We start from the raw sequence: 20222 nt of genomic DNA on the forward strand, positions 1-20222 counted from the left end.
AAATCAAAAAATATGTGTTCAGTAGATTTTAGACTCTATCAGCCACAGTGGCAGGTGAGCAAAAAAGTTTATTTCCAGCCCTGTTCATCACACACACACACACACACACACACACACACACAATAATAATATCAATAATACCACCTTATTATATCATGTCTTGTGGCTTTTGTCCAATATGGAGCAATTAGTTTACAATACACTTCCCATCTCATATCTACAAGCTTTTTTAAGAGTGAAGGGGTTTATGCTGGCATCCATAAAACATAAAGGGGTCATATTTAATTGCCAGGGAGAGAGAAGATGAGACAAGACTAATTTTCTTTATAGCCTGACGGCAATATTTTATTTCACTTCAGCACTGGGTCCTTTGCTTTGTTGGCCAGTGGGCAGTGGTCATTAGAGGATTTACTCCTTGAGGTGCAACTGAGCAGGTTTTTGTGGAAGCTATGATTCTCCGTCAACTGCTAAAATTACAACAGTATTATAAAGATGTGATAGACGTATTGCTCATTCTGTTCTAGTGGGCCTTTACAATTATTTTTCCACATGCACGTATTTGCCATCTCTCTCACTGTCCCTTTTTCTGTGTGTAGGCTGTAAATGTAGGGGCCTGGTTTATGGCTAAGGCAGTTCTAAGACTAAGAAAATGCCAGAAGAAGAAACAGAAGGCAGTCCGAGGCTGTAAGAGGCAGTAAGAGTGAGAAAGCAAAGTGAAAAAAATACAGAAAAATAAATTGAGTGAAACACCCAAGAACAGAGGAGAGGGCGGGAGAGTGGTGTCATGGGAGCTGAGAGAGCCTAGTGCCATGCTATTGAGTGCCTGGAAGAGTACAGTCTCTGATTTCTTCCCTTTCTGCTTTTTTCCCTTTCAAAGAGCACTTGAAAGCTCTTCTGAGGTATCGAGCAGGTGGGAGTGTATGGTGAGGCGGACTGGGGCCAAGAATGGGTAGGGCTGGGTAAAGAAGCTCCCTCTGTCTCTATCCAATGCACAGAAGTGGAGGACTCAGAGGTCCAGAGGCCCAGTGGCCCAGAGCTCCAACCAAGCGTCTCTGAGGAGCCTTCAGCCGGGCAGAAGTGGAAATTGGAGGCGTGAGGCTGGGCACCCAGGATGAAGGCTAACCACACTTGGAAAAAAGGAGAGCAACACTGTTACATATTTCAAGAGATAGTGCTTGACATTTAGTTTTTTTAGTATACAGAAACAGCAAAACATTTGACACTGTCATTCCCAGAAGTTTCACACCCCTGATAACAACCAACTGTAGTCAATCTCTTTGTTCAATTTAGCAAGTTTCAAACAACTCTAATTATGCAGTAAGTATCATTACTGTTTTTTTACTCAAGCATGAAGCAGCTAAAACAGTCGTCACAGTCAAGACAACAACATTATCTATTGACTAGGTATATTATACATGATTGAGCATCCTTAATTGGAGTCATTTTGACACAACTGAAATAAAGGAGTCCAGAGGGCAGTACTGACTCAGTCCAGATTTATTTTTTTAAAGTTTTCACTTAAATATAATTGATCAAAAACGCAGCCAGCCTTTGAATACTCTGTCTTCTGGGAGTAGCTTCAAACACTATCAATTATAGAAATCAGCTCAGAGGAGTGGAGTCAATTCCCTATCAATAAAGTATTCAGTGGCAATCACCAAGAGATTAGGAGAGAGATGAGCCAAGCGCAAGCCCACAGGACTGCCTAAATCTACTGCATGGTGGATGCTCCAGTAAACTAAGTAGCTTCAGATGATCAAACAGGAGGTATTCCAATCAAACACTGCATAGAGCGATGATAGGAGAAGCAGTTAATACGGTGCTAACCTCTGGAGAACGATTTCAAGCCTCCGCTGAAAGGTGAACTCAACTGACCTGTGGCACTATAGTTTACAGTTACAGTTTACAGTTGTTGTTGTTATCAGCAATGTCGGTGAATTTCTTTAATCAAGTTAGTTAATCATTAAAAAAAAAAAACATCTATAGCAGGCTATTAATTTCTGCATTTAATGTGTTCGGGGCTACGATCATATTTGCTTTCTCTCAGTGTTTTCTCTTGTCCAGAGAAATGTTTAGCTTTATGTTCTGCTTCTTCAATGGGCATTTGAGAAATTTTAGAATTTCATGCCTCTTACTGACCACGCTTGACTCAAGTGTGATTGAACCTTAAGTTTGTTTTAATCTCACCCTCACCCTCATGCAAAGAGGCACCACACAAAGCAGAGAAGAGGAAAGAGAGGAGGAAGGAAGAGAGGCTAAAATAAATAAAAAAGGGTTTTAAGTGTTGTCCCTACAACAAAGCACACAATACACGATCGGACATACAGTCAGCTAACTTTCCATTATCAAAAGCAATAACGATGAAAGATTAAAGAAGATATGATAAGACCATCCTTTTATGATCCCTAAAGGGGCAATTTGAGATCTCATTCTCCTTCTTATATTGACCACAAGTGTACTGGGCTTTTTTGTATACTCAAAATCCAAAATCAAGCAGCATTTTTTTAAATCTTTCCACTGCAGCTGCACTTTGGCATAATATTTTTAAATATAACTGACCAAAAACTCATCACTCAGCACACCAATCTGATTGTTCATTCTCTCACAATGACTTCCTGTGATATCGAAACACAAAAAACCTCAAGTTTCATAGAAATTCTATTGAGATGTTTACTAAGTTAACTCAGTCTGCCAGCCACAAACAAATCTTCAATTTTGTTGTTCAGTTATTAAGACTGGAAAAGTACTGTGACGGTGAAGAGTAAATTGCTTATTTTTGCAGCTGACACAAAAGAAACAAGGGGACTAATCTTCTGTTCAGGATTGTTAAACAATTAAGGATAGAAGTTATCAGATTACCTGTGGCTGACTCTCAGATACATGCATACAAACAGACAAAAACAAAAATACATGCATCTACATGCATATGTAAGTATACACCACCTCTGCACAGTATCAGTGTTACACTGCATAGATTTATTGACAGAGCTACGCCGTATCAATGACACCTTCAATCTTTACAGGCCCTTCTCCCTGAAAGCTTCTGTTGCGACACAATCATTACAAATTGATTGCAAAATAGCTAACAATCATGATTAAATCATTAAATTCTTGTCTACGCTTCAGAGAATGGGGAGAAAATTAACTTCCCACCAACCTCATTTTTTCCGAACACGAAATAATGATTTTCTGCCAGTCTAATTACAAAGCCAACATCTGATCAAGCTGCATCCAGAGGGGATTATCACATGCGCCAGTATTAGACCTCATTACCAGCCTGAGTGCAGAATTATTACATCTTGTAATTGGATGGTGAGATTTATATACAGATCAGGCTGGTTTCTGTAAGATTGTAATTACAGGCTTCGTTGGTTAGCCACTTATCACTCAGCAGTGGAGTGCAGGAAATCGGCGCATGGAAGAGCATTTCATTAATCCCTCCCCCTGTCAGGTGTTTTGGGGGGGGGCTGTACCTTCCATGCCAACAGCATCATGCGCACATCAGACAATTTATCATCTCCTCATTTGCCACGTACCTGGTCAAAGAAGTCTTCCCTTTCTTGAGCTTTTCAGTGAGTAATCGTGGAAATTTTTTATCAATTGAGCTTCCATTTTTATTGTTGACAGAGCCCCATTTTCCAATTACTCAAGATAAGTATGCAGAATATACCCTCAACAGAGGCACCATGAAGCACCTTGCTTCAGAATTAGCTGGCCCGGGTGAACAGACTAAAGGCTCATTACATTGCAGCTGGGGAGGATCCCTGTGTCCATATACAGAATGTGTTTGAGAATGCATTTGGCTTTATCCATACAGCCCTGACACCACAGCATCTTTTCCCTCTCTCTGTTGTCAAAGGTGGTTCTAGTTGCCTTTAGCTCATGTAAATTATTGAGCACACTTTCTCCCCTTACTTCTTAAGGAGCCCCTTAATAAATGAACCAGGACGCTTGTTAAACACCTCACTTTCCATGGCACAAATCTGCCACATGTGATTAGACGGCGCTGGGCCAGCGTGCTCCAGTTCATCAGCGTAGCAAAAGAGTGAGATAGAGAGGCTTCTGCAGCCATCATCATCATTCCTCATCACAACTCAGGCAATGGCTGCTCTACTTACAAACAGGTCATTCACAATAAACCAAAGTAAATCTGCTCTGACACCTTTTACATATGGTAATAAATTGAAAACAGGACTCAGTCAAATATTGAGGCAAATGAAATGAAAAATGACAGAGGGAGGAAAAACAAGAAACCTGTGTTGATGGAACACAAGTCATTTGCGTCCAGCCATCCCGCAACTCAGCAAGAAACGCCTTGATCCACGTGTCAGGGTGACACTGGCAGGAAAGAAAAGAAAGCATCAGCACCTCTTCACAGTTAACACCCATACGACTTACTTTCTCTCTACATATTACAGAGCCCTCCCCTGTAATAATCAATACAGGCCTACATTTTATGAGACAAGGAGTTAACTTGTTCAATTATGCCACAGACAGCTCTATTCTTTTGTAACAAGTAATCTGGGCAGTGAAATCAATACTGACAGGCTCACGGCACGCTGGCTAATTTCATATTACCGCCAGCCAATGGCGGAGCAGCTCGTAATGGAGCTGTAGTTCCACTTCATTATAAGAAAGGAGGGGGGATCAATACTAGCACAGACGCACACACGTTAATACACACAAGCAAAAAGGTCTGATTTTCCACAGAGGCTCACACAAACACATACAGAGAAAGAGAGCAACTCTGCTACTCAGAGCTGTCTGATGCAGGGCAGATGGGGTGGGGGTGGACGGGGGTCCAGGGTCATAACCCCCCCCCAAAAAAAAAAATAAATTACACTTTAAATCGTCAGCAAACACCCATGCACAAACACAAAACCCACAAATACACACCTCTGTCAAGCAATCATGAGGGAAATATCCCCTTTTTTATTCGGTGATGTTCCTTTAAGCACGCACGCATGTGAGCGCACACACATACATACATACACACACACACACAATTAACACTTGACTTATTCACAACAAGGTCACAGTCAAATTCAGAGGTTGACTAGTGAGAGGGAAAAGGAAAAAGAAGAGAGAAAAACAAGAGAAGATAACCTTCAGATGGAGGATCAAGTCTTTGACCTCTGCAGCTAATTACAAATTAAACTCCATATCTTCTTTTGTACAAAAAAATATATATATCTCCATTCTTTTTTCCCATTATTGTTATCACTCTGTAGGATTAGCTGGGGACTAAGGGGATGATGTTGTCTAAGCCGATGTCAACTGTACAATTACTCGACTCATCCATCCCTTTCCAAGAAAAATAAGACACTGTAGATTAAGATAAGCCGTCTTGAGAAAGAATGGGGATGTAAAGCCTTTGACAATTACTAAATACACATGGCACTGGGTGATGACTGCTCCTGGTAAACAAACTAAATACTCATTAGACTTAACTCTGACATTCCTTTTTTCATAACTTCCTATTATGCAATTTGGATTTATTGCACTCATAAATAATGTGTGCCAGGTTAGGCTACAAACACCATGACAGCAGCATCATTTAGCTTTAGTAAAGGGCACATGCAGAATGGACAGCTATGTGAAAACACATCTCAACCACGTTAGGCGAGAACCCAATTAAATGCATTTTAATCTAAACATCCCTCAATATTCTTTATTGTTCTCCTTTAATTTCCTTGCCACTATTCCATATGGAGCTCCAGTTATCAAGCAGACAGGCTTTATGAGCCCAACAGAGTTGTGTAACACTGGGCCTCATCAGTTCTCAGCCATTAACAGGCTGGCAATGTCTCAGCAACAGGGGCACAGGCCTATATGAAATGCCTGGCTTTTGGTGAGAATGCATTTAGGACTCAGCGATTCTCTGAAGATATGGAATAATTATTAACAATTACGTGTACACAGCATTCATCACTAACTGAAATGAGACTTTGGTAATGTGAAGTTTTAATGTGTAGAGGTCTCCCTTATTAAGACCAGTACGATAATGTCAGTTACTGCTGTTCACTTTATCAGTGACTCCAGTATTATAAGTCACACATTTTATGAGAAACTAGCGGCACTCTTGCACAGTCTCCTTGTTCAGAAAATTGTAATTTCATCTCTTTCTGCCCATTTTGTCAGTGCAGAGTGCCTGTGCCAATTCAGCTCTATCTACAGCTTTTGCAAAAGAACATGAGGATGTGTGCTGTTGATATGATAGCTGCAGGACAGAACGGGGAATTTGGGAATGTAAGCAGTATGTGTGTATAAGCAAGGAATCTGTCTGAGCAGGACCATTTCTCCCTCTGGGAAGCTATTCTTTGGTGGGTAATGCCACCCAATAAAACAAAATTCGCAAGCATTTTTTTCTCCGTAATTAAAAGTTCTCAAGTGGAGCCATTTTTGGCAATATGCAAGTAACCACTGCATTATAGCTGGTCTATAGCCAGAAAGATAACTGGAGAAGTTCAATCCATCTATAAAGTTTTCTGGCTTTGAGCTTTTGTTTGATAGCAGAGATGTCTTGTCAGTTTGAAGTACATCTAATGCCGAAAAATTCCATCCATCCATTTTCTATACCGCTTATCCGTCAGGGTCGCGGGGGGGCTGGAGCCTATCCCAGCTGACTACAGGCGAGAGGCGGGGTACACCCTGGACTGGTCGCCAGTCAATCGCAGGGCTGACACACAAAGACAAACAACCACACACTCTCACACTCTCACCTAGGGGCAATTTAGAGTAGCTAATTAACCTAATGTGCATGTTTTTGGTATTGTGGGAGGAAGCCGGAGTACCTGGAGAAAACCCAAGCAGGCACAGGGAGAACATGCAAACTCCACATAGAAGGGCCCAGACCGGGATTTGAACCTGGAACCCTCTTGCTATGAGGCGACAGTGCTAACCACTGCACCACCGTGCCGCCCTGCTGAAAAATTTGATTCTGAATTTTGATCTTGACTCAGCTTGACTGGGAGTTGTTATACGTTGCACATGCAGTAGTCACCTGCAGCTTCTTTTCACATGACAGAGAGGAGCTTCACCAAGAGACATGGCGAAATCTTGTGCATTTTAAGAAATTATTTTAATTTCCATGATAAGCAAAGTGTTTACAATGTGAAAACCTTGCAAATTAGTAAAACACTAGCATTAGCATTCTTGAATCACGAAAGTCTGGCAAACTGTGGTCTGAACACTTAAACTATAAACGCACCCACTGCGGTTTAAGCAACAGTCAGGCCTATGGCAGGCTAGCTGACTTTTTACATATAGCCCTAAAGAATTTAATGTTTCAATCATATTTTTGGCTTGCTGCATTTTTTAGGAAAAGAAAAACAATTGCTTTGTTTTTTTTCTGCACAGGTGCCCAATCTGACCAGGTGGAGTCGCTGATGCAACCACTTGGACATGATCCCTCACCACCTTCCCCCCTGCAAACACTGCCAACTGGGCACACAGTCGAGCCATAAAGTATCACTGCCAGGAACTGAAAGTGGATGCTCTGCAGTAATGGGTTTTTTTTTTCCTACCTCTTTGGTAGCCAAGTGCCCCCATTTCCTTTTACCATATAACAAAATCAAACCTGAGAGCTGAAGGAAAAAAATATATTTCATGTTTACTGTAAAAAATGAGATATTTCATTAATGTATATCTGTAATGACATAAAATAATAAATCAATAATGACCTAATTTTCTTAATCACCTATTAGGTCATGGCAATTTGATGAATATTGAATAGATTAGATTGTATGAATGCAGAGGACGTTATGAATTCAGCTGAGACATATGAAAAACCTTTTATAAGACTACGTGCACGCAAGTGAGACGAACGCCAAGAAAGAGAGACAGTCAGAGCAAGAGTTGAGGGATTGAAGATTTCAACTCACTCTCGGCCATTTTCACCTCCCATTATCTGATTAGCCTCCCATTTCTTCCCCATCAGTGCAGTGACCTGGATTTCAGTAGGATAGTGATGGTCAGCCAGGGCGGGGTCTGGTGAAAGGGGCAAAACCATTTGGGGGTGGCGGAACCATAAATCAGCAGCAGCAGGAGCGAAGAGTGAGGGGGATTTATAAAGATGTTGTGCTCGGCCAGCCCACTTGTGGACACTGTGATGAATTCACAAGCACATTGCCAAGGCAAACTACTTCATTATACCATGGCCCAGTGGTCATTAATCTCCCTGGGAGGCCAGCATCCTGGGGGATCGCCAGACCAGAGAATTTATTCAGGCCTGGAGGTACCCATTTCATTAGCCATTCAATCTGTTCAGTCCCCCTCTCTGTCTCTCCCTCTATCTGTCTCTACTTGCCATATAGTTTATATTATCTAATAAATAGTACCTTCATTTCTGCTTTCCCTTTCTGTGTGTTGTCCTCACCAACACAAATCACACATTTATGTAACCTTCTCCCAAATGTTGACTGCATTCAAATGCTGGCATTTTTTCCACATGGGTTAGACCCAGCTATTATGTATAAATGCATCATGTCTGAATACTGTATACTGTGGTTTGCATGTTTGTGTATCAGTACATATGTGTCTCTAAATTTGTGTAACCATCCCTACATAAATATTTGTGTATGTTTGATGGTTGCTATAGACCATTATTAAGCAAAAAAAGCAGCTGGCCTTGTGTAGTTGCACTGCAAATTCAGAGACAACATACCACCTCCCAGCCCCAGAGAGGCGACAGAGAATACATTCCCAGAAACTCTCCACTGGCTACTTCAGTCCTGTAATGGTGTCATTACTGGGGGCAAGTGCTGCTGGCCCCACATGTTATGGGAGGGCCAACATCCAGCGATTACTTATTAATGTTGGGACTTCTTATTCTACACACACAGACACACACATATAGAAAACAAATATGCTATCCCTCTGTCTATTACTGTGAACAAACAAACGCACCTGGACAAAGAAAGAGAGCTGCACAAGGTGACTCAAGAATGCCGGTGACATTGAATGTTGGAGTATATCAATATTTATCTTCAGCAAGGGCTTGCTAAACAGCGATGGTTAGCTGTAGTAGCATTATGTGGAACTGCCATTTGGTTACACTGAATCAGACGCTTATACATATTATTCTTGTCTTACACACAGACGTACGCTGCCTCCCTATTTCTCACACACACCCCAGAAAACATTCCCATTCAATATATCACAGTGAATTCCTCCCGCGTTCTGGCTTTTAATACCACCGTGTCGGCCAAGCACACTAGCACCCTCAGTCTGTTATCATGTGATCAGACCTTACATCTACAAAGGTAGGGAAGGCTTCATCTTTCCAAGTTCACTTGCTCCTCTCCCTGAAGGATTTATATATGTGTAGAATAATTTCATCAACCACGCCGTGTCCCGGTGGACCCCTTCCACTTTAAACACTTAACGGGTTAAATAAATAATGATGGCTTGCACACTGTGGGTGTGTGTTAACGTTAACAGCACCAGCCACTACCCTCGGGTCCCACAGCAGCAGGAGTCCTTAAAGCGAATAATTTGCTTCCGCTCAGGCCGCCACACTGTAGCCATTCGCCAAGCAGATTATGGGCCTTTAAGTAGCAGCCAGGCCTGAAATGTGACTCTAGGGCTGTCGGGTGGAGGAAAGACTCCTTAGAGAAGAATAGTGGGACAGGGACAGAGAGGGATGGGAAATGACAGGAGAAAAGCTAAATCTATAAATGTGAACATAGGACATGGATGGACAGAAAGGAGAGGGAGAGACTTACAGAGATAAGTGGAGCAAGCTACATATCTAGATTAATGGAACATGAATAGGAAGCTAACAAGACGATTCAAAACCTAATATACAATGTAATTAACTTTCATGATTCAAAGGAAAGAAGAATGCACATTGTAAAAGGTATTTTAGTACCATGTTAAATGGTCCACATGTTTTAAGCAGCTGACAAATATCCATAAAGTTGTGATTAATGAGCAATACCTACCAAAACCAATTGTGATCAGAATGTGTGATGGAGGCCCAGCATGAATGACAGGAATGATACAGTAGGAGACGTTGCTTACCTGAATGACATGCTGTAGCTTTGAGTTCACCCACAGTGGAGTAAGCACCTGTTGCCTCTTCACCAAACCAGTTCACTGAGGCGTCTTCCTCTTTTCCCATTCAAACCTTTCATTCAAAACAAATAAAATTTCACAAACTTTATCAACTCAATTCAGTGGGACAAAATTACTCTTGAATAAGATTCACATTCTCCTATTACAGGGTTTTCACTGCAAGCAGAGCGGCTCGGCAAGTCTAATCTAAGGTGACCCTTCAGCGAGGCCTAAGCATCTGGAATTTCTTTAAAATGCGTTTTCAAAATATTAGTTAACATGATGTTGATAAAACAACAAAGGTGAAATTCAACTGTGAAGGCAGTGCAGCACCGGGACAGTCTGCAGCACAGAGTTATCAAAAAAGGATACAAATATATGACTTTGAATATTATCAGACCCTCCCACTTTAACTTCACTTCACCCACACACACACACGAGTCCAAATGCCCATTAACCACTCTACACTCACATCAATATTATTACCTCACCAATTTAACTCCATCCAAAGCTACTGTACTCCTACCCTATTGTATTTCACCGGTGCCATCCCATCACTCCCATCACTATAGAACTATTAAACATCCCGCAAGAGAATGAGATCAAAACAAAATTTTACATGCTAATAGGAGCAGAAAACAGCTTCCATACTGGTCAAATGGCTAGATAAAATGCTTAAGTGCATGTGTGCATCTGTGTGTGTGTGTGTGTGATAATGTCTGTAAATAGCCCTCATCCTTGGTTTGGAGCTTACTGTGATAACCCCATCAAGATATCAAGCTTTAGTTCAAACAGCTTTCCTGACCAAAAAAAAAACGTAAAACATTTTTTAAAAAATCATCAAAATAATCACTAACATCTTTCCTGAAACCTTTCCTCCTCATTTTCCTTTGGAAGCTCAGCACGTTTTCACTCAACTTTACATCTGCTATTTCACTCCAAACAATGGCAGGCCCCAGTAAAACCCTGGAGAAAGCAAGTGGACACCATCAGTTGATCTGTCATGCCATCACGTCCCCGCTAAAGAGGACAGAAACATCAAATCCCCCTGAAATGACATCTGAACATCAATACATGGTCCCCGCCCCTCCGATGTGACAGTAAAAGCCATATTGATTTCCACCCAGATTAAGGATACTACTGGGAGCAATTTAAACATAGGAGTGAAGTGTCTCTGCCCAATCGTAAGTGATGTCTCTCAGCATGCTTAATCTCTCTGATTTTCTTTGGACGAAAAGACTTCAGACACAGATAGACAGACAGACAGATAGATAGACAGATAGATAGATAAATAGAGCTCTTCAAATGCAACGCATTTTTTCAATATCACTGCATAAGCTCCAAACAAACCTTTCAAGTTTCTGCCACCTAACCTGTCAACAAATGAATTTAACTGACGGACGCTGCAACATTTAATAAGCCAAATACTATGCCCATTCTTTAAAAACAAATCACTGATAATCACTAGGGATAGTCATTAGTTGTAGCCATGTGTGCTAGATTTTAAATGGTTCATATTGTCAGTCATAGCTAGCATGGATGTTTACTGCGGTGCAGGCTAATCTGCTTTCCTAGCAGGTATCGCTAAAAACACCTGTTTGTGCACAAAGTAATTCTGTGAGGTAGCTAGTTTTATTGGGGAGTTAGCTATATAACTAATGCCGCCACTGAATATACCAGCAGAATAAGCTTACGTTCTTATGGTAACAATCGTATCGTACTGCAACGCAGAACAATGGCGCTTCAGATCCTCTCCGGCCCCGAAACTTAGCGCTTGCGCTCACCATGTCAACCACGTTAAGACCGTGAGCTTGTCGCACTGCTCATGCGTCAGGGATGAGCTTTTCGAATTAAAGGCAAGTCGCAACAAACCTGCACTACTGCCACCCGCTGGACCGTGGGCCGACATCAAAACACCTGCTACAATGGTCTCCACCAACTGATATGCATCGCAGGCGCGTGTCAGAACCAGCAGCATTGATATTTCACTGTTATGCTGTGAATACACCACAGATTATCTGCACTAAGAAATACTGACATGATCCCAACATGATATGCTAACTATGATAGCAATGCTCCATCAGTGTGACCATGGCAACATGGCAAATAAGTGTTTATTGATCAGTGCCTTATGTGTGTGAATCTTCAGAATATTTAGTTTTATTTAAACAGTGATTATTATTGTAATGTGTGGTAATGTTGAGTGTTTCAGTGCAACTGAGCTGGCTGACAATCTGACAGCTGCCTTAATGTCCACAGGTTAATTATGTTATAAAGCACAATGTAAACTATAGATTTTACTCTGATCAATAAATCCATGCTGCCCAGAGATCGCTGTCTCAGTCCCTACATTACTGACCGGTTGATCATCAAAACAGTCATTTTATAGTCCACATCTGATGTATACATCTGCAAATTAATATGTTCCAATATGTGCTTTGATATTGATAGTATGAATAAGGAAATTTCAGACAGCTGCTGCCGGCTCAGCGGGGGGAGTCGGGGGTGGGGTGGTGGTTAGGTTAGGTTAGGTTCAGAATCAGAATCAGAATTCTTTATTTGTCACATGTGGATGTGCATCCACAGTGAAATGAAAAAAACAACACTCCTTTTAACAACTGTGCAAAAATACAAGAAAATAGAATAAAATAAAAAATAAAAAATAAAGATAGAGATCTAGAGTGTGTTGCCACAATAACTGACCCAGAGGTTAAAGGCTTGTTTCAGTCAAACAGTCCGGTTCAGTTCAGATCAGTTCACTTTGGTTTGGTGCACATTAGAATGATATCTAGGTTTAAGTCCACTTATTACAGTTAAGGATATCACATCAAAAGCACTTTGATGGAAACCCTATAACAAGCCCTCAGCTTTAATAAACTGAGAATTTTAAGAAACCCACTTTCCTCTTAGGCCTGCCAATAACATCAGTTTTGTATTGGTAAAAATAAAAAAAAACTGCTAGTAAGTAATACTTTATTATTTACTTATTTAATATTACCACTACTACTACTATCTCTACATTATTATTATTGTTGTTGTTATGCATGTTATTTATTTTATAGACATATTTATATTTGTCTACACATATGTCAAAAGATTTTGTTTTTAAACATAATTTCCAACATTCATATTTACACTACCAACACAGATGCATACAGATGTGCAAGCAAATAAATGAACACATACACACCGATTCAGCACATCCATATTTTCCTCATTCCTTTCCCCCAGCTGTGCAGCAGCGCTGAGGCCATGTATCCTGATGGCACTGATGATGCTTCATGCAGCCCTCGGGCCTCTGAAGGTTAATGTCCTGACCTCTGTGGTCTCCTGGCTGAGGGTTACTCTGATCGATAGGCTTGCTCACAGATAGAGAGGCTGTCCTGTAAAACTCAACAAGCAGAGCTCATAGCACCATAACTCATCTATTTCAGAATTGATCAGTTCAGTATTTTAATATGATCACCTCCTGTTTAGCTCAAGTTGTAGAGCACCATGATGGTCATGTGACCCCCATCAGCCTTTGCACTGTCTCTTAATATTCTTCAGCATATACAGTTTGTAAGACCTGTACCACTTAATCCAAGGTAATATTTAGAGAAAACAGTGAGATGATGCATTGATTTTATTTTGCGTAGCACATGTGCACATGTACTCAATTTACTGTATATCTGCATTTCAGTGTATGTTTGATATTAATAATATTCTTCCGATAAATAAAATTTCCATTTACACCTCTAGACCTGCACACAGTTTATTTATTTACCTTTAGGGATATTTTTAAGGAATTGTGCCATATTTCAGTTTTATTTTTCTTTGTCCTCACTGTACACAACAGTGGAAGCCATCATGGACATCTGGCCTTGATACCATTACATAATAAACATCAAAGTATATAACTGTAATAAGTGTATAACTTAAATTTAACCCAAGTTTTGGGTTGTGTTTTGCGTGGCCTTCGATCAGCAGTGTTTCCTTCTGCTGGGGGCTTATCCTCTCAGTGTACACTACATGCTATACATTTTTACACAATTTCTAACCTGAAGAAACCCATTATGCAAATTTGTAAAGGTGGGAGAGAAGGGAGACAGTGAAAAAAGTGGGGGACGAGAAAGAGGACACAAAGCTAAAAAGAGGAATTAATCACAGGGTAAAGAGACAGATGAAAGACTGTAAGGAAAACAGAGAGAAGTAAAGCTTTTGTCCAAAACTAAACATCACATTCAGTATTGGAAAATAATCAAAGCATAGGTGAGACCTCAACACGTGTGCACTTGAACTTGGCTAAATGTCGCACTTCAGCATGTGATGGGTGCTGCGAAAAAACAAGCCATTAGAGCTGGTTCAGGTAAACAAAATAGGACTCCAGTGAGAACAAGAAACATTGAAGGTTTGGGGGGTGGGTGGGCGTCTTTGAAGTGGCTCAGAGTATTCCCCTGACACTTCTGAGATATTTATTTGAATAATGTGCAGATTCACACCCGAGTGAGCAGAGAAGTGTACGGTGGGTGGGAAGATGACAGGATTTAATTTCCAACTCTACTGAGAGGTGTAGTGAGAGCTAGTGAGGTAGCAAGAGGAAAGAGAGACAAGGGGGGGTAAAGAGCTAGATGAGGAAAGCAGATGGAGGTATATCGGATTTCCTAAAAACATTTTGACATTTTAAACCTAAGGCAGTTTCCAGGCAGTAAATAAAGAGAAAGGAATCAATAGCAGTCAGTGATAAAGGGATAAAGCAGCTAAATATGAATTACAGCCTAACAAAATGGTATGGATTTCCAATGGGACCACGTGACAGCTGCTTTGAAATGCAAATAGTAACTTATGCACATTGTCCTTCTCAGGCCTGGCCACCTATTGATCGGCTAAAACAAACTCTATTGATCATTGAATATTTAATGGCGATAATTAAATCTCTCATGGAGGTACTTACACCCCATTTCCAGTTTTCATCGTCTTACTCAGGAGACCTGCCTTTGACTCTCTGAAGCTTCAGGACTGCTCTGTGAAGAATACTGCACAGCTAATTGCAACAGAACTCAATAGTGAGTTCCTGTTGAGAATACTGCGCAGGCTGTTTCCTGCCCACCTCCACGTTCCTCACAGGGGAAAAGACACATCTACTAAAAACGTAAAGTGAAAATCACCTTGTACCACTATAATTGAGGTGGCCAATTATCAGCAAAATGTTCCTGCCTTCCGTAACATTTCAGAGATTTAATGTGCTGACAAATGTATGTTTTGCCAAAATTCTTTGGCGACAGAGAAGCTCACATGAGGAGAGTGACTAAGGGAGTGGAAAGGAGGGCTTAGGTTTGCCTGTTCTCTAAAGCATCAGCAGCACTCTGTGTTCAAGAATCCTTACAACTTACAACACCAAGGCTGGAATATCGACATACTATATCTCAGTGCCTCCCACATATTTTTGTTACCCCCTCAATCCCATCAGATGAGCTCAAATTCCCCTTTACTTACACCACCCGTCTTGTTCCAAATGTGTTCACTTGAATTCATTTAGTTCATTCAAGTATTATGTTAGTAAGTGCATATAGCATATTTTGTTTGTTATATATAACAAACCATTTCATATATGAAATAGTGAGCTTGGTGAACTGTCGATCAAGATCACATTTTAACTATGACTACTTAGCAGAAATAACATTTTGGTTATTTCTAGCAGAAGCAAGAAATAACCAAAATGCCAGGTTGTTGCTCTCAGTTCTCAGGTGCCACTCTTCTCTCTTCAGGGGCCACAATCTCAAAAGATCCTTACACTGATGGGACATAAAAGTGAGGGAAGAAATACCTCCTTAATCGACTGACATAATTTATGACATTAACAGACTGGCAAACAGGAAAAGGTTGCTGTCAGGATAGTATTAGAGGGCAGCTCTCACTGCATGGACCAGTGTTAAACAAAGTGCCAATCAATAGCCCTTTTATTAGTGACCGCAATCAATGTACCTGTGACTGAGTGAGCCAATTAACGCTATCGACCGCCTGGGCACAAGAAAGAGAAGAAAAGAAAGGAATGTGGGCGTAACAGAGAGATATAGAACAGAAAATATGGGAAATTGCAGAGGACAAGCAGCAGTATCTTCCTCAGGTCCTGTTTTCCTTCTCATCTGTAGGGAGGGGGACATCTGTGGAGTGAGAAGACCTGATTCCCACCAAGCTTGGGGCCCCATGGGTCTGAGGCTGAGGACACCCTGACAGAAAGCAGAGGCCGCCTATCTCCCAGGAGGAAGTGAGTGTGTGTGTGTGTGTGTGTGCGCATGTGTGTGCATGTAGCAGTGGTGGTGGCGATGGGAGTGTTTCAGGAGAAGCTGCTATCCACCCTTCAACCTCCCCCCTATTCATGCACATCATCTTCCAGTGCTGGGGATGAGCTGCACTGGGAACGCAACAGCACTCGTCTTCTCATCACTGGTTCTGAATTGTAATGAGGTCACAGGGCTGTAAGGTTTGCACACTCACTTCCACCTTTCTCCCCAAGAGGCAGTGTGTGTGTGTGTGTGCCAGATAACCTAGGCTTGGGGACTTACATTACATAATTTCCTGTAGTTTTTACTACTAAAACTGCATGCAACAACATTAAATGTTAGAGTTGCTGGATTTGTTGGAACTCATCACTGCTGGTAAGAAACCACATCAGACAAGGTCCTTATGATTGTAATTACTAAAGAGTGCCCTGTGAAAAACCATGTATCTCCAAAACCCCAGAGCTTGTCATGAAATAAGCAAAACAGATCTTTTAGTAGCTTTGTGACAGTGCATTTTTCACAGAATCCAATGGGTCATTTTTTTCAATCTCACAAAATAGGAGAATTCTTTTTTAAAAAATAGTTTTTTTTTCTCAGTGTTTATTATGTACATGTTCTGAATTAACAAAACAGAGACCCACAATGTTAACAACAAATCAAAACAGGAAAAAAAGACAAAATAAAACAAGACATACAACAAGTTTACTCTGCACTTGAAACAAAGAAGCTCAACTTCAGTATCTTCATGTATGATTAATTTAAAAGAAATATGTTAAATGTAAACAAGCATACAAATACATCCCTAATAACTCAAACACCATTCCTCTCAGCAATATGATCCTTAGGACTCTGACCACTCAGTTGTTATGTCGTAAGTGGCATTATTGTCAACCTGTCCAACATTCTAACAAAAAATAAAACCATCAGAAAAACAAATAAAAAACAAAAACCTCAAACTAGGTTTAAGTATCAAAGCTACATATTTATGCATTCATTGCTTGCAATACTTTTCCCCCTATGATCTAAAATTGAGGTATTCTTTTCTTTCAGTGGCTATTGTCTTTTCCCAGCCCAACACATCTCTTTTTCCAGTGTAGTAGTGCAGGAGGATCAGTGCTTCAGTTAGCATAAATGACAAATGTTCATCTGGTATCCCCTGTCAGATGTTATCCTGAAATAGAATAACATAGAATAACATTTCTCATAAAGTAAATATGTACAGAGAAACAGATCATGCAAAGACATTACAGTGCACACTCACCAATAAATAATGTAATCTTCTTTCTTCAACATGAAACCAACTTCATTTCTTAAAATGTGTTACCTCCAGTATGCTTAAATATCTACGGAAAGACTTAAGTGACACACCAAAGCTCAAATGTTATCATAATTTCTGTAGCTCATGAAGTCTGAAGTATCACGTCACACCCTCTCAGTAGCAGAGGGGCTCTGCCGACACTCAACACCCCCGCCCCCCCCAGTATTTGTGTTCGGGTCTCCTGTTCCCAAAGACGGGGTCAGGAGGACATCTGCTTCATGTCAGCTGGCAATGTAGCACTTGGCTTTAAGGTTATCATTTCCCCTCTATCAGCCGGCGGCCAGAACACGGACCTCTCCTTCCTGAAGGAAACTCTTCGAACCAGCGTGCCGACAGCTTGAGGAGGGGCTGCAGAGAGAGACGAGAGGAAGGACTTGAGGAAGGTGGAAGGAAGGAGATTGGGAGAAGGTTGAATAGGGGGAGTAGGACAATAGGAAATGACAATGTGCGTGGAGCAATAAGCCCCCAGCAAGGACCCCCACACCCTGGGGGAGGACTGGGGGCTACAAGACTTCAGTCTCAGTGCTCAGTCCTACCGCTGTCCCAGATGACCCTGCCCAGCCATTGTGTGTAGATAATATTTGTATAACTGTATAGTGTCCTGCATATAGGCTACAGTTTGAAAAAGGTAGTTGACTTATATATAATAATATTCAAAATTTACTGAATTACACTTAGCAAGTTGCAAATTTACCAAGTTTATGTATGTACAGTATGTGTCTGGTTTTAAAGAAATATGTGTTTAAATACAATATGTGCACAATATGTGATGTTTTTAGTGCCCCATGTATTAATTATTCTGTGGTTAAAAAATTTTAGTTCTTGGAAGAACATCTCTTCAAATGAAAAGTTCCTTATAAAAAATCAAACTGAATCAAATTTAATTAAATGAGTCAAACGTATAAAAATGAAATCACTTGCTTTTAATGCTACGAGATAAGACATAAAAGTCCACACCAAGTCTTAATTATTTTATATAATGAGAAGATGTTCAACCCCTATCTGAAATGCATAATAGACCAATGCACTTTTGTCCCATGTTGTCAGATACCACCTCTTTGTCACCACTCATGTCTCATCCAGACAAAAAAGGTGACCTTCAGCATCTGTGCATGATGCATAAAGCCTTGCTCCCACAAAGTCTTTCTAACATATGCATGACAAAAAAACAGCAGTTTTAGTTACATTGAGGTTTAAGAAAAGATCGGTGAGCTTTGGTTTTACACAGAATGTAATCTCCAGTCTCCTGGGTGAAAGCTGTGTGCTTGTGACCCACCACTCAGCGCCTATCTCCTCCTCTTGGGACTTTCTCACATTGTAAATTAAATGTACAAATTGTACATCTTACATAATGTTTGCTATTTAGTTAGGATTAGCCACCAAAAGTAAGCAGTACTGGTACTGATGACAGCTACTGGTGAAGGCTAACCCTCCATCCTACTCAGCATCTGTTTGGCTAACCTGTTATCCTTATTCTAACCCCACCTCTCGCCCGTAGTCAGTTGGGATAGGCTCCAGCCCCCTGTGACCCTGACGGATAAGTGGGTATAGAAAATGGATGGATGGATGTTGCTTTTGGAAAAACATCCATCCATCCATAAATAAATAAATTAATAAATTCCTTTGCTCATGATAATCATTGAGCTTCTGTCATACTGAGTCCTTTAAAATGTTCCACTACCATCTGCAGCACCCAACTGTCTCCATAAAACCACTGGCAGGATTAATGATGCTAACATTTTATAAACATTTAGTTGTTCAATTAGCCAAACTACTACATGACATCGTTGGTTGCTATCTGGCAATCATGTAACTATCAGTCTCTAATGTCTGAGTTGTTCAGGAGTGAGATGCCACTGAATTGTTCTGATCTAAACGACTGCATGTTTTTTGCTGTTCATGAAGACCCACAGAGTGAGGACTCCATCAGTCAAAAAACACTCGTGTTAGCTGCCTGCATGTGCCACTTTGCAGCAATACATAAGTAGGATAACAGTCAAGTAGTGACTGGCATCTGATGCTAGCAGATAGCAAACAATAGTCAAAATCCTTGAGGTATACTTTGAGTACGTAACTTGAATTTGACTTCAATTAAAATAATCCTAAAATATTTGTCAGATGAGGCCTGATGAAAGCCAGTGAGCCTATTTTGTCACCTATGTTTGCTCTGTATGATTTGTGGCACTCTACAGGTTTATAGCTTTAATTGTACTGGTTATAGGTTCTCTGGAGCAGTTACGCTATTCTCATTGTTTTATGCCTATATGACTATTAAAATGCAAAATTCTAAGTGAATCTTTCTTTCTGTTGAAGTGCAAATACACTGAGTTTCAAGTATTTTCTTTTGTTGCATGTCTACTATGTTAACATTATTATAAGAAGCACCAGAAACAAATACAAAGTATTACTATTATTACCTCATTTTTGCTTCTCTGAGGTAAAACACTCACTCAACTTTGTCACTGATGTGCACTTCAATCTCTGTGAGTTTTTCCCTCATTTAGCCTAAAGGTAACACCGTATATTTACTCTCAACACCTTGGGGTGACACTGCTGTGCTTGCCAGTGGAATTTAAGCTGTACTT

General features: G+C 40.6%; 2 long non-coding RNA genes across 2 annotated transcripts; one reads left to right on the forward strand and one right to left on the reverse strand.

Annotated features, from left to right (window-relative positions):
* Window positions 1-318: 318 nt before the first annotated feature.
* On the reverse strand, window positions 319-11906 carry LOC124074485. The gene is made up of 3 exons (XR_006845866.1): window positions 11751-11906; window positions 10024-10129; window positions 319-1127 (listed from the first exon to the last, which is right to left on the reverse strand). It is a non-coding gene; the product is annotated as an uncharacterized LOC124074485 (long non-coding RNA).
* Window positions 11121-19551, forward strand: LOC124074532. Its single transcript, XR_006845873.1, has 3 exons — window positions 11121-11240; window positions 16188-16303; window positions 17911-19551. It is a non-coding gene; the product is annotated as an uncharacterized LOC124074532 (long non-coding RNA).
* The last annotated feature ends 671 nt before the right edge of the window (window positions 19552-20222 follow it).

Source organism: Scatophagus argus, chromosome 1, assembly GCF_020382885.2.
Source record: "Scatophagus argus isolate fScaArg1 chromosome 1, fScaArg1.pri, whole genome shotgun sequence".
Taxonomy (NCBI): Eukaryota; Metazoa; Chordata; class Actinopteri; family Scatophagidae; genus Scatophagus; species Scatophagus argus.